This window comes from Diadema antillarum, unplaced genomic scaffold (assembly GCF_040938485.1).
Source record: "Diadema antillarum isolate AM-2024a unplaced genomic scaffold, OU_Dant_1.0 seq00001441_RagTag, whole genome shotgun sequence".
NCBI classification, from domain to species: domain Eukaryota; kingdom Metazoa; phylum Echinodermata; class Echinoidea; order Diadematoida; family Diadematidae; genus Diadema; species Diadema antillarum.
The window spans coordinates 855,368-872,349 of NW_027272190.1; positions in this window are offsets into that span (position 1 = coordinate 855,368).

The following is a 16,982-nucleotide window of genomic DNA, read 5'->3' on the forward strand; positions in this document are numbered from 1 at the left end:
ATTCATCTTAAAGGATACAAGTTAATTCATTCATGTTCAGGAATTCGTGTATTTCATGACTTTCCTCCACAAAATGAGCGGGTATTTATCGATTGTTTATCATGAAGGGAAATTGCCTATAGACCTTGTTGTCTAGTCCTGCACATTGTACCCATAAGCATTTTTATCATATGAATAATGAAATGAAAAACACTTTGCAGTATGCGCACAATAGGCTTCTCAGGCCATTTTGAAATCTTAGATTAAAGTACAGCATCTTCAAGATACGATGCATTGAATATTAAAAACAAATGATAGATGCACAACAACTGGAGGTTATTCTCTTTCATGCAAGTATATATCTGCACTGTGTATGAGGACATGTTTGACAGAAATAAGTGGCAAGTTTATGACACGGAGAACGAAACGAAGGGTGAAGGGTTTGATCACAATTGCAATTTTGTGAATGCAATGCAGTTGAGTTATAGAAGCAGTGGCTCACAAGTTTTAACCCGTTGAGGATGAGTCCCGAGTATATTCAGACAGGAGTCGAGGGGAAATGCGTTTTGTAGCAAAATCAGTTTGTCCTCAATTGATGAAACAAACACATACTTCAACAAATGTATATCAGACACTCAGGAACACAATCTTAGAAGTGATTAAGACTTTTTTTTTTCTTTTAACAGAACGGGTTGCACAGTTTAATGTATAAGAGGCTGCACTACGTCCGTCAAGACAACCAGTAAAAAAATATGATCAAAACCAACCACCCCAGGAGAATGAAGTAGTTAATGCTGTATCGCACAATGTACAGTGCCGACCGCGGGAAACGTCACGAAAACCCCTAGGGCAAATGCGGGAAGCCCTTTCGTCCGGGCGTACTAGGTAATACGCGGGCGTTTGGACGCGTACAGACGAGGGAAGTCGCCCGCACTTTCACGCTCGTCTAAACACCCGCATTTGCCCGAGCGCTCCAGCGCGGAATTAATGATATGAAAATCAAACTCTCCCGTCAACCATCGGCTACATGAAGGAAATTAGCTGAAATCGATCCGCGAAAATCTTTTGAAAAGTATCAGTAATTTGCCGGATGTTTGTTTTTACGTTCGAAAGTAAAATAATAACCATAACATTCAGCTCCCGAATATGCTAAAGCAAATGTCGAATGATCCCTTTGACGTTTGGAAATGAATAACAATAATACTCCGTACGATGATTAAATAAATGTCGGATGTTTGCTTTTACTTTCGGAAGTAAATAGCAATAACATTCATCTCCGGAAGATGCTAAAATAAATGTCGGATCTTTGCTTTGACGTTCGGAAATGAATAACAATAATATTCAACTCTGTACGATGATAAAAATAAATGCCGGATGTTTGCTTTTACGTTCAAAAGTAAATAACAATAACATTCAGCTCCGGAAGATGCTAAAATAAATGTCGGATCTTTGCTTTGACGTTCGGAAATGAATAACAATAATATTCAACTCTGTACGATGATAAAAATAAATGCCGGATGTTTGCTTTTACGTTCAAAAGTAAATAACAATAACATTCAGCTCCGGAAGATGCTAAAATAAATGTCGGATCTTTGCTTTGACGTTCGGAAATGAATAACAATAATATTCAACTCTGTACGATGATAAAAATAAATGCCGGATGTTTGCTTTTACGTTCAAAAGTAAATAACAATAACATTCAGCTCCGGAAGATGCTAAAATAAATGTCGAATGATCCCTTTGATGTTCGGAAATTAATAACACTAATATTCAACTCCGTATGATGATTAAACAGATGTCGGGTGTTTGCTTTTACTTTCGAAAGTAAATAGCAATAACATTTGGCTCCGGAAGATGCCCAGAAAATGGCAGATGATTGCTTTTTACGTTTGGAGGTGAATAGCAGTAACAGTCTGCTCCATATAATAAAATAAATGTCGGATATTTGCTATTACATTTCGAAATGAAGAACAGTAACATTCAGCTGCGTTTGATGGTAAAGTAAATGTCTGATGTCTGCCTTGACGTTCAAAATGAAAAAACAGTAACATTCGGCTCCGTACGATGCTAAAATGATTGTCGGATGTTTGCTTTTAAATTTGGAAATGAATAACGGTAATGTTCTGCTCCGAACGATGCTAAAATAAATAACAGATTGTTGCTTTTACATTTGGAACTGATTAACGGTATCAATCGGCTCAGTTAGATGCTAAAATAAATAGCGGATGTTTGCTTTCACGTTTGGAAATGAAAAAGGATAACATTCAGCTCCGTAAGATGCTAAAATGAATGTCGGTTGTTTGCTTTAACATTTGAAAATGATTAACGGTAACATTCGGCTCCGTAAGGTGTCAAAATACTAGTAAATGTTGGATGATTGCTTTTGCGATCAGAAATGAATAACGGTAACTTTAGCCTCTTTACAATGCTAAAACAAATGTCGGATAAATCAGATAATTTTGCTTAACATTCGACGTCGTGCGATACCAAGTTGATTGCATAAACCTTCGACACTTCGTTGCTGCTCAATTTTATTTGATCTCGACATTATGGACGCTATACCTATTTGATTTAATTGTCCTTATTTTATCAACTTTCGACATCAGCCGCTACTTTATAGTTTTCTCGATCACTAACGTCGGACGGTATGACCTAATCAACTTTGGACATTGGTCGCTATTTAATAATTTCATCAACCTTACACATCGGTAGCTATTATTCCGATGTTCGTTATTCCGAAGGCTCTCTAGTCCGAAGATTCGTTATTCAGAAGGTATATTGTTCCGTTAATTTCATTTTCGGATTCATGAATCTTCAGAATAACGAACCTTCGGAATAACGCCACAAACGTTCGAATTAACGAACCTGTAGGTTTAGGGAATTTGTGTGTTTCGAATTTAACGACCCTTCGGAATTACGAACCTTCGGAATATTACGAACAGCACCCATCCGATTATCAACCTTCGACATCGATCGCTGCTTACTGATTTTATCAACCTTCGACGTCGACCGTAAATAACGTATTTGATTGACACTTTCGACGTCGATCGCTGCACATTAGATTGGCAAACCGTCGAAGTGTCGATCGCTGCCTATTTATTTACTGGTTCCCCAATTTCTGACTTAGTTACTGATTTAATCTACCTTCAACATCGGTCGGTCATTATATTGTAAGTGGCCACTTATTGTCTCGAGCTTGATATTTCCCAATGGCGTCCACGTCTACACACACACACATAAAAAGAAAGAAAAAGATCTGAGTCTTAAAGGTCTAACGAGGCGTGAAAGTCCTTGTGTGATGCTTTTAATTGTGTCATTCACAATAGTGTCACGGTCCCTAAGATGGATGAAAGAGGCGCAGATCTTAAGAAGCCACTTGAGTTGAAGTTTAACACCGTCTGTCTATTCTTAAAGTACACGATTTGTAGGGGAAAAAAAAGACAAAGAGAGGGAGAAAACAAAGAAAACGTAGGAGAGAGAGAAGGGTATGGCGAAACCACCAGAGTGGCATTATGTAATCAACAAAGCTGCGTTTAACTTCACTCGAGTCCCCGAGAAGTGGTACTACACGTGCATGCATAATGTTTATCTTGGATACATGTACTGTAGGTACCCTTCTCTCCTTTCATGATAAATTGTTTATACGTATCACATAACTATGTCAATGCATGTTTACGTCGCAATTTGTCCAATCGGGGTTTTCCCTCTTTAAGGAGTGCTTGCTTTCCAAGAAAAAAAAAGAAGGATGAAATTAATGATTATGAGCAAAACTGAATGCATTTAAGCAGCGGAATCGCGCTACATCAATAGCACTCCAAAATCTTCGAGTGATCCCGGAGGTCACTCCGAGTGAAAATGAACATTTTCACTCAAAATTCACTCCAATTTCACTCTAAATTGACTCCGTTTTAAATGTATCCACCCCTTCAAGTGTGAATGTTTTCATTTTTTTTTTTTTTTAGAGAAAGAGAAGAGAGAGAGAGAGAGAGAGTAGGCCTACTGTGCATTGGAATACGAATCTCTGCTGTGCAGCGATATTATGATCGCTATAAAAACGATCAGTTCGATGAGCAAAGCACGTGCTTGCCCTGCCAGCAGTGAGTGCGCCATGTGGTTCCAACATACTCATCTTGTGTGCCCAGCGTGTTTTTATCACAGAACTCTTGTGTGTAGAGTTCTGTCGTTTTTACGTTATGGTCAATTCATGACGTGTGAGTGCTTCGACTTGACGCCTGTGAGATTGACAGGTGCCGTTTACGAGAATAAAAACTGTCAGTAGTGACTATCAATCCCAAAATCAGTTGCTATATAATAATCAGACTAATTACTTAAATGTAGAGTTACATGTAGTTACATGTATTTCGAATGACAATGCGCACATCCCCTTTATCATCACACTTTTGATACGGCGGACAGAAGGCCGTTAAATTTCATTTCAATGATTCGATACAATCATAGCTTTTAAAAGGTCCAATTAAACAAATTGGATATGAAATCACGGTTACAGCTCGTTATTCCGAAGGTTCGTTAGTAAGGTTCTTTAGTCCGAAGGTTTGTTAATCCGAAAATGAAATAAGGTTCGTTATTCCGAAGGTTCGTTAATCCGAAAATGAAACAAAGCTCGACTTACTTCGAAGGTTCGTTACGGACCCTATATCATTTCGGATCCTATATCATTTCGGATCAACGAACCTTCGAGATAACGAACCCTATTTCATTTTCGGATTAACGAACCTTCGGAATGACGAACCCTATGTCATTTTTGGATTAACGAACCTTCGAAATAACGCCGCAAATGTTCGAATTAACGAACCTTTTTTCGTTTTCGGATTAACGAACCTCTATGGTTTAGGGAATTTATGTGTTTCGGATAAACGAACCTTCGGAATAACGAACCTTCGGAATAACGAACAGCACCCGAAATCACAACGTCTTTATCTTGTTAAGATATAAGACAAAAAAAAAAAAGGTCCCTCAGTTCATGAACTTGCAATGTTTCTTTATTGCGTGTGTTTCTAGCTTGTATTTGGCACTCACGGAATGAATGCGCGTACAGTATATGGTAGGCTACATACTCGTGCTCTTGTTGTTGCTGAACATTTCCCCTTCACAGTGATTGTGTGGCATGATCGTTCAGTATGTTCAGATGGTGTTAGTGCGTTGATTAAAATGTTACCACAATAGATGCACGTGTGCTATAACAACGATCTGAGGTCTTTGCTACGCGCTGCTTTCTTGTTTACAAACATTGAATCTTGGTGAACTTAATTCACTATCGTCCCCATGCTAACATGCAAAAGAAGAAAACGCTTTTGTTCTTGTTTATGTGTACCATGCAGTGAACAGAAGGTAGACCTGTAAACTGTGCCGCTAGGCCCTAGCTGTAGTTTGCACTTTGACGGATTGTCACTGCTCGTCTACTATTCGAAGCGAAATGAAAATCAAACTAGAGATCTCGTGCTGTATACTTTCTCGTACTGTGTACTATATACCATATTTAAAATGCAATTTGTGGTAGTACTTGTCAACGCTGTGTTTTTGGCTCAAACTTTTCTCTCTCAAACTTACTTGGTTACGCAGGGGCGGATCCAGGGAGGACCGCAACCGGCGCCCGCCCCCCCCCCCCTTTATTTTTTTTTTTTTGTTGTTGTTGAAACAAAAGAAATGTAAAAAAAAAAAAAAAATGGGGGAGGGGTGCGTGCGCCCCCCTTTAATTTTGTAAACGCGCCCCCACTTTACGGAATTCCTGGATCCGCCCCTGTTACGGGATAATACCTATCAGAATTGTGATTTTGGTGCAAGCTGCATGGCAGTATTGATTTTGAGACACTTCTATGGTCCGTCAGCACCTGATTCTCTTTATGTGACGATGTGCACGTGAAAAGCATTCAAACTTTCCCATGTTTTTGCTCTTGCGTTAAAGGCGTATTAATTCACCACGTACATGAAACAAAACCCCCATAGTTCTGAAATGTGAGTTATAGGGATAGAAACAACCGCTGGAAAAAAAAAAATTGAATCCGTATGATCGAAAATACAGTACACTATGTGAACGGTTACAGTTTGCTATTCCGAAGGTTCGTTAATCCGAAAATATGAGGTTTGTAACTTGTTATTCCAAAGGTTCATTTATCAAAAAATGAAATAAGGTTCGTTATGCCGAAGGTTCGTTAATCCGAAAATGAAACAAAGGTCCTAATTCCGAAGGTTCTTTACAATCTATAAGAGAAATACTGATATCTCCTTATATTCTAGGCTTTATTACAAAAAATTATGTAGGATGCTTTGCACAACGGACCTATTATGCATCACATGTGATATCTAAAACATCTTTTAAATCACTGCTCCCAAAGGTAAACATATGACCTTTGTGTATCTACTCGTTTGTGTGTATGTGTGTGCGTGTGTGTGTGTGTGTGGGGGGGGGGAATAGTTTCCTCCTTCTTCTTCTTTTTTGTTAGAGTTTATCTTAGTTGATCTTGATACAGTGTACCTCTTTCGGTGCGCCCTTTCTCTTGTTATGTCACTTCATCTGTTTCTACATTTTGAAGCAAAGTAATTTGTTCAAGCATTGTGTATGTCCTCGTAACCGTAATGTGTCATTTTGCTGCGATGAGTTGGTTCTAGTAGGCCCTATTATCGCTGTGAGATGTAATTTTTGTAATAACGTGTTGAGAATAACAGATTTTTGTTTCTGAACGAAAGGAAAATGACGGAATTGTTTTGATAACCAATGTGGATGACGTGTTGAGAATTCTGATTCCTGTTTCTGAACGAAAGGAAAATGACGGAATTATTATTTTGATAACCAATGTGGATGACTACCTTCTATAAGTGATTTTGGTGTGAAAAGAGAGTTTGCTCAAAGAAACGCTTCTCATGAATGGTCAACGAAACAAAATACATCATACAATGCAACGTGACTCGCGTGCATTTAGCAAACGAAATGTCTAGACCTTTAAGTTCAAGTAAAATGCATAAAACACAGAATAAGAAAGCAGACAAACTAACAAATATGGAATTAATGACCGCAGACGTAACGTAGGAAAACCTGACACCTATGCTTGAAGAAATTCCCACAAAAGCAGAGCGCAAGATAAAAGAATACATGTGCGTAGTCCATACAGGTCGTGATGCGCTCGGTCGAAATGCGTATGTCGCAGTAAACGAAATTTTAGGCATGTCTACACATGTATATATAAATACTTGAATTCTACATACATTGTATAGTTTTATCTTTACAATAATATATAAAACAACCCCTTTCCGCATCCCTAGAAGTCATAAAAGAAAAAAAAAAAAAGAAAATCGCCCTTAAAGTTCAGGTTATGTTCAAGCTCACAACCCGTTCCCCCCCCCCCCCCCCCCCCCCCCATGATGCAACAGTCCTGCTTAGCGACGGCGTTAACGCTTCATCGCACACACATAAATGGCGACAGCTTGGGTGTGTGAGAAAATTCATTCTTAAATGGATGCACCCCCATGGCACTCAGGATTATCACTGACCCTCCTATGCCTTTTGTCTATCCACCCTCCTGCTTTAATCCCCCTCCCTTCACCTGTTGGCCTCCTTGCCCATGACCTCCCATCCTCTCCTTTTGTTTTCTTTGTTCCGTGTCCCTAGCCTGTCCCTGACTGTTCGTGTTGTGTGAACTTCTTTATAATGTGATTGCTTTCCCTGCCTGATTATCATTTTGCCTCTGACGAAGATTCTTCTGGAATCAAAAGCTCAGGCCCCTTTAGAGTATAGACTCCATTTTACTCCTTTGGCACGCCACTGATATTCGATAAGCAGTTTTCAGCATTTTTGTGTTTGTTTGTTTTGTTTTTGTTTTGTTTTGTTTTGTTTTGTTTTTGCTACAGATAATTAGCCAATCACAAGACAGATATAATTCGATTCTAACCAATACCAAAATACGGTTGCCTGAATGTAAACTTTGGTGTGTTTGTGTTGTGTGTCGGCTGCAGTGTAGTTTGAAACAACAGAAACAGAAAAAAAGAAAGAGGCACGCAATGTGTGCTATATACGAAAAGCCTCATTTACCGAGAAAGTTGATCGCTTCCATTCTCCTCCCATGGCATGTTGTTGTCAATGGAAGCTAAAGAGAATGCTTTTAGCAAGTATACCAGTACCTAAAGAGGACCTGAGGAACCCGTTGTTTTGAATGCTGTGCTCGGTACGAGTTCAAAACGCAGTCGAAGTTATCAGAATGCCATTATAATAGAACTGATAGCTCTATAGAAAACTTGTTTAGGTCAGTAAAGGTTGCTGTAATGCAATCTTTGTGGAATTGACTCATTACATCTGAGCATTTTGAAAAACGTGTAGAGTACTTTCGTTTTGCATATAAATGTTAAGAAATAGTTTGAACTATGAAAATAAAAAAGTATGGTTACTTCAACGATGTTGAATAGTTCGATTAGCCGTGATGCATAAAGTGAATTCATGAATTCATCTGACTAATCCTTACCGATTGATGATCACTTCTATAAGCCAACAGTTAAGCTGAACTGCTTTGGAGTGATAAGACAGGTAAACGATGAAAACTTGGTACATGTTGTATGCTATTATAATTATTATAAAATCCTGTAGCCAGAACTGATTTTACGATCATCTTTAACCTTTCAGAAAGTTCCAGTTTTCAACTTAAATAGTAGCGATAGCTTGTAAGAGTAAATTAGCATCCCTCTGACTATTTTTGGTCAATATGCATACTCTTAACCCTATTCTAACTGGGTGGGGGGGGGGGGGGGGGTCAAATGGGTCAAATTGACCCCCCCCCCCACGTTTCGCGTCACGATTCTGCAACGCGCAAAGATTTTGCCGCGTCGTTTCACAACTTTTTTCATTGAAGTCTTCCGCATATTTTGAGACCAAATTTGCGACGTCTGAGTACACCGTTCTGAAGTTACGTAATGTTATGCAAATGCATGTCAACCGGAAAACAGCTCAAATTCATGATATCGTGTGCAAATTGAATGTAAATTGTGTTTTTGGGGTTAAATTGATATAAATTATAGTATTTCATCTTTGAACCATTGAAATTAATCAATTCTATATAGTGTAGATAAGCCTGAAAAAGTGCCTGCAACAAATTTTGAAAAACAACAGAAAACACAAGGTCGAACAATCAATAAAATACATAAGAAATTAACAAAACAATAAAAAACAAAAGAAATTGGTTTTGACTGTGCTTTATTTTTAAATGAAAATTGGTTTATATGTCTTGAGGAATTTTGACACAAAAATTTAGCAATACTTCAGTCTTTTTTATGGAGTTATAGGTGAAAATATGATTTCATGCACAACTTTGCATAATCAATTTATTAAAAATAGAAAGGCAATATTTTTCTATTGTATGACCATGTAATCTTGTAGTTGACATCCAGCTCTATCTTCAGGAAAAATTTCGCAGCGATCGCGCGATCGGTGGCCGAGATCTGAAGGGGGGGGGGGGGGGGGGGTCACCCCCAGTAAAAACTCCTCCCAGTTAGAATAGGGTTAAGCCAGCTGGACAGAGCGATCAATGGGCGCGATTATCACCACGCGTGGTTAACCTAAACAATGCTCGGCCGGCTTGTTCGGTTTCAGTGTTGTTTATTTCCCCCTTTTAAAAACGAAGGTTCCTTAGTCCAGCCATTGTTTTCGCTTCCTGCTCAAGACATTGAACAGTTCAGCAAAGCTGAAGTTTAGATCACTAAACGGCGACATGAACTCATGATGATAATAGGACTTAGATCACAGCCGAAAGTGCGCTCCTTCATTACTCTAGAATGAGAAAGAATACCCTGTCTGTGTTCAAAGTTGGGTTACGGACGATGAAAAAAAAAAAGGTTTGAATCATGAATTGTCGGATGACGTCGGCAGATTGATGATATAAATATTAGCGTATCATGGGAAAGATTAAGTAATGATGAGCCCAATGATATCGCAGGGCTCCAAACTAATTTTTATTTTTGACCACCAAAATCATTGATTTCTTTTTTTTTTTTTGGTGGCCAAAAAAATCAAGAAAAACATAGGAAAAACTAAATCGGTCCTACTAAAAACAATTATTAAGCATTACTGACGTGACAGGTACCCATGTCTAAAATAAATGAATACAAAAGTAGATCATCTCAATCACCATTATTCTGAATTCTAAGATTTAGCAAATAGGCTTATAGATAATTATAAAAGTTGATGCCTATGCTATTAGGTGGTCATAGCTTACTTTTGGGATGAGAAAGTGGGAGCATTTCCAGATTGTTTGTTTTAGCATTGTAAAGAGCCGAAAGTTACCGCTATTCATTTCTGATTGTAAAAGCAATCATCCAACATTTACTATAGTATGTTAGAACCTTACGGAGCCGAATATTACCGTTAATCATTTTCAAATACACTGTATAAAAGCAAACAACCGACATTCATTTTAGCATCTTATGGAGCTGAATGTTACCCTTATTGATTTCCGAATGTGAAGCAAACATCCTCTATTTATTTAAGCATCATACTGAGCCTATGTATACCATTAATCATTTTCAAATGTGAAAGCAATAATCTGTTATTTATGTTAGCATTGTACCAGAGCTGCCAACCGTTCCGAAAAATTCGTATACGAAAAATCGAAGGGAATACGACAATATGAAAACGTCCTTAGAAAGTACGAATTCACAGTGGGGCAAAATAATGGGTAAAAATATAGCAAACGCACGTCGCATGTGCCATGTTATCTGTATTCAGCTGGGATATCGATGCAACGCGTACGCACCGTATGTGGAAAGCGCTGAATAGAAAAATGTGCGCACACGCATATCGCTGCTTGCGTACTGTGTACACCGAACAGAACTTCGCGCGCGTGAATCCCTGTCGCCTACGGACCCTGGATGTTTACATGGATCGCCGTGGTATCCCAATTAGCCAGCTGCCACTACAGTACCGTATGAGGCGGGGTGAAAGCGTCCCGTTGTGCAATGTCTGCTTCTTTTTCTCTTCTTTTCATCCTCTTGTCCCTTGCCTCCCAAGTACGAAATGATTTTTAGAGTGTTGTCTGTTTTTTTTTATAACGCTATTGCATCATTTTCTGCGAGGAAGTTGTAGAGGTGAGTTTCTGTTCGTGTATTGATGACTGATGTGCACTGCCCTCTGCAGTATATGTGCAGGTGAAAAGCGTTCGAACTTTCTTTCCAGAGTATCGTGGAAACTCGATTATTTCTAGGCCTATTAAAGGAGATCTCATATAACAGAATACTTATAACAAACTATTTTCCCGTCAAAATGAATCAATTTCCTTTGTTTTGTATCGTTTATTGACTTGATCCCATAGGATCTCGTCGCAATACCGAGTTTTATATGTGTGTTTATTTTCGCGTAGCTTTCGGTGCTGCAAAACTTTTGCTAGGGCCTAAGCTTACTACTAAACTTCGTTTTATTTCCGTCGTTTCTCACACCTCGTTTAGTACGATTTCTTACATTTTATATCACTTTATCTGTTCCCTTTATACTTTGAAGTATTTAAACGTAATTCTCTTAGTGTCTCGCACTGTTATTTTCGTAACGGCGATTTCTCCGCTTCGCTGCAATCGAAGCGACGGAGTTTGATCCCAGTCGCTTCGATGTGCTATTTGCTGTCTTTTCTAAATGTTTGTGTTGTTGGGAGGTGTTGATACTTTGTATTTATTATTGAGTTTCCTAGGTATTTATCTCGAGGGATTATGCGTGTTTCTTAATGTTGATCATAGGAAAAGGCTAAAATGATCTTGAGTGATGTCTGATAGTGATGATAACTATGCTGGTGACTGGTGTAAAAAGACGGCTTCCTGTGAATGCTCAGCGTACGTGACGTTTGTTTTATTTCCCTTTCCCTCTAGTCTTCTTTCCCCCTTACTCTTCTTTCCCCTCTCAAGAATGATAAAAAAAAAAGAAATTACGTACACCTCACAACAAAACGAACCATGTGCTATAGCAACTTTCGTAAAGTTAAATCTAAATGTTCAATATCAGCAAAGAATAAGGCGAAAACACGAATGACAATAAATAAAAGCGAAGAGATTGTGTATGCAGTCTCTTCGGCTCGAAGAAACTTGACACCCCACCCCTCTCCCTTGTGGAAATTTCCACAAAAGCAGGTGCCACACCCAGGTGCGTGCCAGACGAAAGAATGCGCGCATTGGAATAAACAGCGTGTAAGTATCCTGGAAATATCGATCGAAGAACCAGCTCATTAGTTGAATTAAAGGAAAAATTCCAAAGATATCATGGTTCTATGTCTATAGCCTTTCTTTTGGCGCATAGTAGGGAACATCGAAGAGTCGATTATAGTGTACTTGATCGAATATCTAATGTTCCCTGAACAATAACAAAAGGATTGATTATTTAGTCAATTAAAAATGCAATCACAGAAATACATGAAAGGTCTCGTATGCCCAGACAAATTCACTACGAGAAGGTCCAATGAGATGCAGTCATCACCTGGTTAGACAGCAAAATACAACGTGTAATGACAATTAATTTCAGTTCACGCGCATCAAAACTGCTTATTACTTTTCAAAGTTTTGGCTATCAACATTCGTTCGTGGGTGTATTTTGTTTGTTTGTTTGTTTGTTTGTTTTGTGTGTTTTTCCCTCGTGAAAGACGTAATGATTTCTTCATATCGAACGTAAATTGCATGTTTACCGTAAACAAGTCATTCAGCTCAGCTCAGCTATGGCGCATTCGATCCATCGAACTTGCAGTAACCTCTTATAGGCAGGAGCACATGGCGCATTCATTTAAACTTGAAAATGAAGCCACGTGTTTGCACCACATCGGCGCTTCCACACACAGCGCGGCATTTTGCGATCATCGTTATAGCAGACTTTCCGATTCCAGTCAGGGGAAAAGGAATTGGAATACTTCGAAAAATACTGATGTTTAAAATCCAATAAAATGAAAAAAGCCTGAAAACAACGCATGATTATGTTTTGATAGTACATAATTGGAAACACAGAACAGAGTTTTGCATCCGCTCACACAGAAGCTCTCTTGAGAAGATCAAGCATTCCCCGTCCCCTGCTAGAAAATGGAAGCTTCCATAATCAGCCCAGAAAGATTTTGGAGGTACAAACTTGCACTTGTACACATTGCGAGAAAGCAATCAATCAACGCTGAACATTGCGTAGTTTAGAATCTTTATCGTGCTGGTGACCAGCTGGATGCTTCGGCATGTGTCATAACGTTATGTTTAGAGCCTGTAGGCCTCATAGCAAAAAGAGGGAGATTGAAAAAAATACGAATTCTGGTGGAAAATACGAATTTTGGAGCTGCTGAGTACTAATTTGTGCTTCGAAAGGTTGGCAGCTCTGTCGTATACGGAGCAGAATTTAACAGTTAGTCATTTCCAAATATAAAAGCAAACATCCGACATCTATTTTATCATCGTACGGAGCCGAATGTCACTGTTGTCCACTTGCGAAAGTGAAATGAGTCATCTGACAATTATTTCATCATATCGTACGGGGCCGAATTTTGAACGTCAAGGCAGACATCAGACAGTTTTGTGTGTGTGTGTGTGTTTTGTTTTGTTTTTGTTTTGTTTTTTACCATCAAACGCAGCCAAATGTTACTATTCATTTCGAAATGTAATACACATGTAGCAAATATCCGACATTTATTTTAGCATAGTACGGAACAGAATGTAACTGCTATTCACTTCCAAACGTAAAAGCAATCATGTGACATTAATCATTTTGGCATCTTCCGGAGCCGAATGTTATTGCTATTTATTTGCGAAAGTACATAGCAATATAAATTATAAGCAAGCATCCGACATTTATTTAAACATCGTACGGAGTTGAATATTATTATCATTCATTTCCGAAAGTCGAAGGGAGCTGATTGTTATTGTTATATTTCGAACGTAAAACCGAATATCAGACATTTATTTTATCATCGTATATACGGAGTTATTTTGGTTATTCATTTCCGAACGTCACAACAAACATGCGTTATTTATTTTAGCATCTTCCGGAGCTGAATGTTATTGCTATTTACTCTTGAACATAAAAGCAAACATCAGACATTTATGTTATCATATACACGGAGTTGAATATCATTGTGTTCATTTCCGAACCATCGAACGCAGCTGAATGTATACTGTTATTCATTTCGAAATTTAAAAGCGAACATCCGACAGTTATTTTAGCATCGTATGGAGCAGAACATTACTGCTATTCACTTCCGAACGCAAAATCGTATATACGGAGTTGAATATTTTTGTTATTAATTTCCGAACGTCACAGCAAACATTCGACATTTATTTTAGCATCTTCCGGAGCTGAATGTTATTGCCATTTACTCTTGAACATAAAGGCAAACATCAGACATTTATGTTATCATCGTATACACGGAGTTGAATATTATTGTGTTCATTTCCGAACCATCGAACGCAGGTGAATGTTACTGTTATTCATTTCGAAATTTAAAAGCGAACATCCGACAGTTATTTTAGCATCGTATGGAGCAGAATATTACTGCTATTCACTTCCGAACGTAAAAGCAATCATCTGACATCTATTTTGTCATCTTCCGGAGCCGAATGCTATTGCTATTTACTTTCGAAAGTACAGGCAATCATCCGTCATTCATTTTATTATCGTAAGAAGTTGAATATTTTTGTTATTTATTTCCGAACGTCAAAGGGATCATTCGACATTTACTTTAGCATCTTCGGGAGCTGAATGTTATTGCTATTTACTTCCGAACGTAAAAGCAAACATCAGATATACATTGTATATTTTATAAACGTATATACGGAGTTGAATGTCATTGTTATTCATTTCCGAACATCAAAGCAATCATTGAACATTAATTTTACCACCGAACGCACCTGAATGTTACTGTTATTCATTTCGAAATCTAAAAGCAAACATCCAACAGTTATTTTAGCATCGTATGGAGCAGAATGTTACTGCTATTCACTTCCGAACGTAAAAGCAATCATCTGACATTTATGTTAGCATTTTCCGAAGCCGAATGTTATTGCTATTTATTTTCGAAAGTAAAAGCAAATATCCGTCTTTTATTTTATCATCGTACGGAGTTGAATATTTTTGTTATTCATTTCCGAACGTCAAAGGGATCATTCGACATATAGCCTACTCAAGCATCTTCCGGAGCTGAATGTTATTGCTATTTACTTTCGAACGTAAGAGCAAACATCCGGCATTTATCTTATCGTCTTACGGAGTTGAATATTATCATTCACTTCCGAACGCCAAAGCAAACATTCGGTATTTATTCCAGTATCATACGGAGTCAAATGTCACCGTGATTCATTTCTAAAATCAAAAGTAAACATGCGACATTCATTTTTGCGTCTTACGGAGCCGACTGTTACCGCTGTTCATTTTCAAAAGTAAAGGCAAACATCCGACTTTTTTTGTAGCCCGATTGGGCCACCGAATTTTCAGCAATGAAATTTTGGTGGCGCAGGTCGTTAAAAGTCGTGAATAGCGAGATGATCGTAACCGATGTCGATATGTTCTAATAATTATTGATACTTGAGTGATGAACGCATGTGCACAACTTCCGCAGGTGTACTTCTTTAGAAAGTAGCGAACAATCAAGGCAGTGGACATCAGAGTGTGATTAAATCGAAAAGAAGCCCCTGAAATCGGAATTTGATGAAAATGGGCAAAGTCGGAACTCCATGAAATGTATTTTGATTGAGCGGTCAAAATAAAGCTTAACGGGAATGTGCCCTTGAATACCCTCGTCCACCCTCGTCCACCCTCGTCCAACCCGCGTCAATCGAGACGCAAATTCCCGAGGATGGATTATCCGTGCGGGCGGATGGACTCGTCCACTGAACGCGTATACCCGCGGGTACCCGCGGGGATACGCGTCAGTGGCCTCGTCCAGATCTCGGAAAAGCGTGACGTTTCCCGCGGTCGGCACTGTAGAATGCAGTGTACATTTTAATTCAGGTTTCAATAGGCATCTCAAGGTTTGCGTTACATGATTTTGACATTGAAGAGAGCATAAAGAAAAGCTTGGAATTAGATTGAATGACTGAAATTGGTAGGAGACCGGAAGTAGAAAATTGAAATGAATAATTTGAGTATTTACTATGAGATAAAACAAAAGGAAGTATATTCAGCCACAGGTAACATTGGACACAGGGAAAAGTGTAAGGGAATGCTGAAGGGTATTTTTTAGAGGGGTAGTTTAGTAGTTTGTTTACTTTCTGAGAAGTACATGCATTTGTGTTAGTGAGCTAGAATCACAATCAGATGAAAAATGCCAGACTCTGAAGAGCCGCCTGTTTGGGCACACTTCCCTTTCCGTTCTGTTGGAAACAAAATTCCAATTTCTATAACATGTTTAAAACTGTGGTCCCGAGTATACAGGGGCAAGTGTTTGCTATAAATGTATGTTTTTAATAGCAAAATTAGCTCGTCCTCAATTGGTTGCTATAGGGCGAAGAGGATGTTCTGAAATGCAGTGTGAATTCCTCCATGTAAGAATGGTCAAACATAATATCATGAATAGATGAGTTATGATAATCAGTCACACATTTCAATAATACCTATTGTTATCACCTGGTTATTAGATATTTTCATCTTATCCACATTTGTCAGTCAGCTGCAATAAAAACAAGTTGACACAAGAATTTCATTAATTTGTGTAATCAATATACTTTGTTAGGGAATATAGAGAGGAGAGTAAAATAGTTCATGAGTCTTGGAAGTATACTGTAGCCAGATTGTTTTGAGTTCTTTTTTTTTTTCTTTTTTTTTTCTTTTTTTTTTCTTTTTTTTTATGAGAGAGTAAATCAGTTCTTCCGATTATTGATATCATTGGAATCACGTTTCTTGGTATTCCATAAACAGTTCAGTGTTTCTCACTTGAGAAAGCAAATCATACTTACGTTAATGCCCTTCAGTGAATATAGCTAGTATAATGAATTTCTCTAAATCTCTTATATAGTTTTGTCACTAATTCCTTATATTCCATGATGTGAAAAAATGTTCTCCCCTTCTT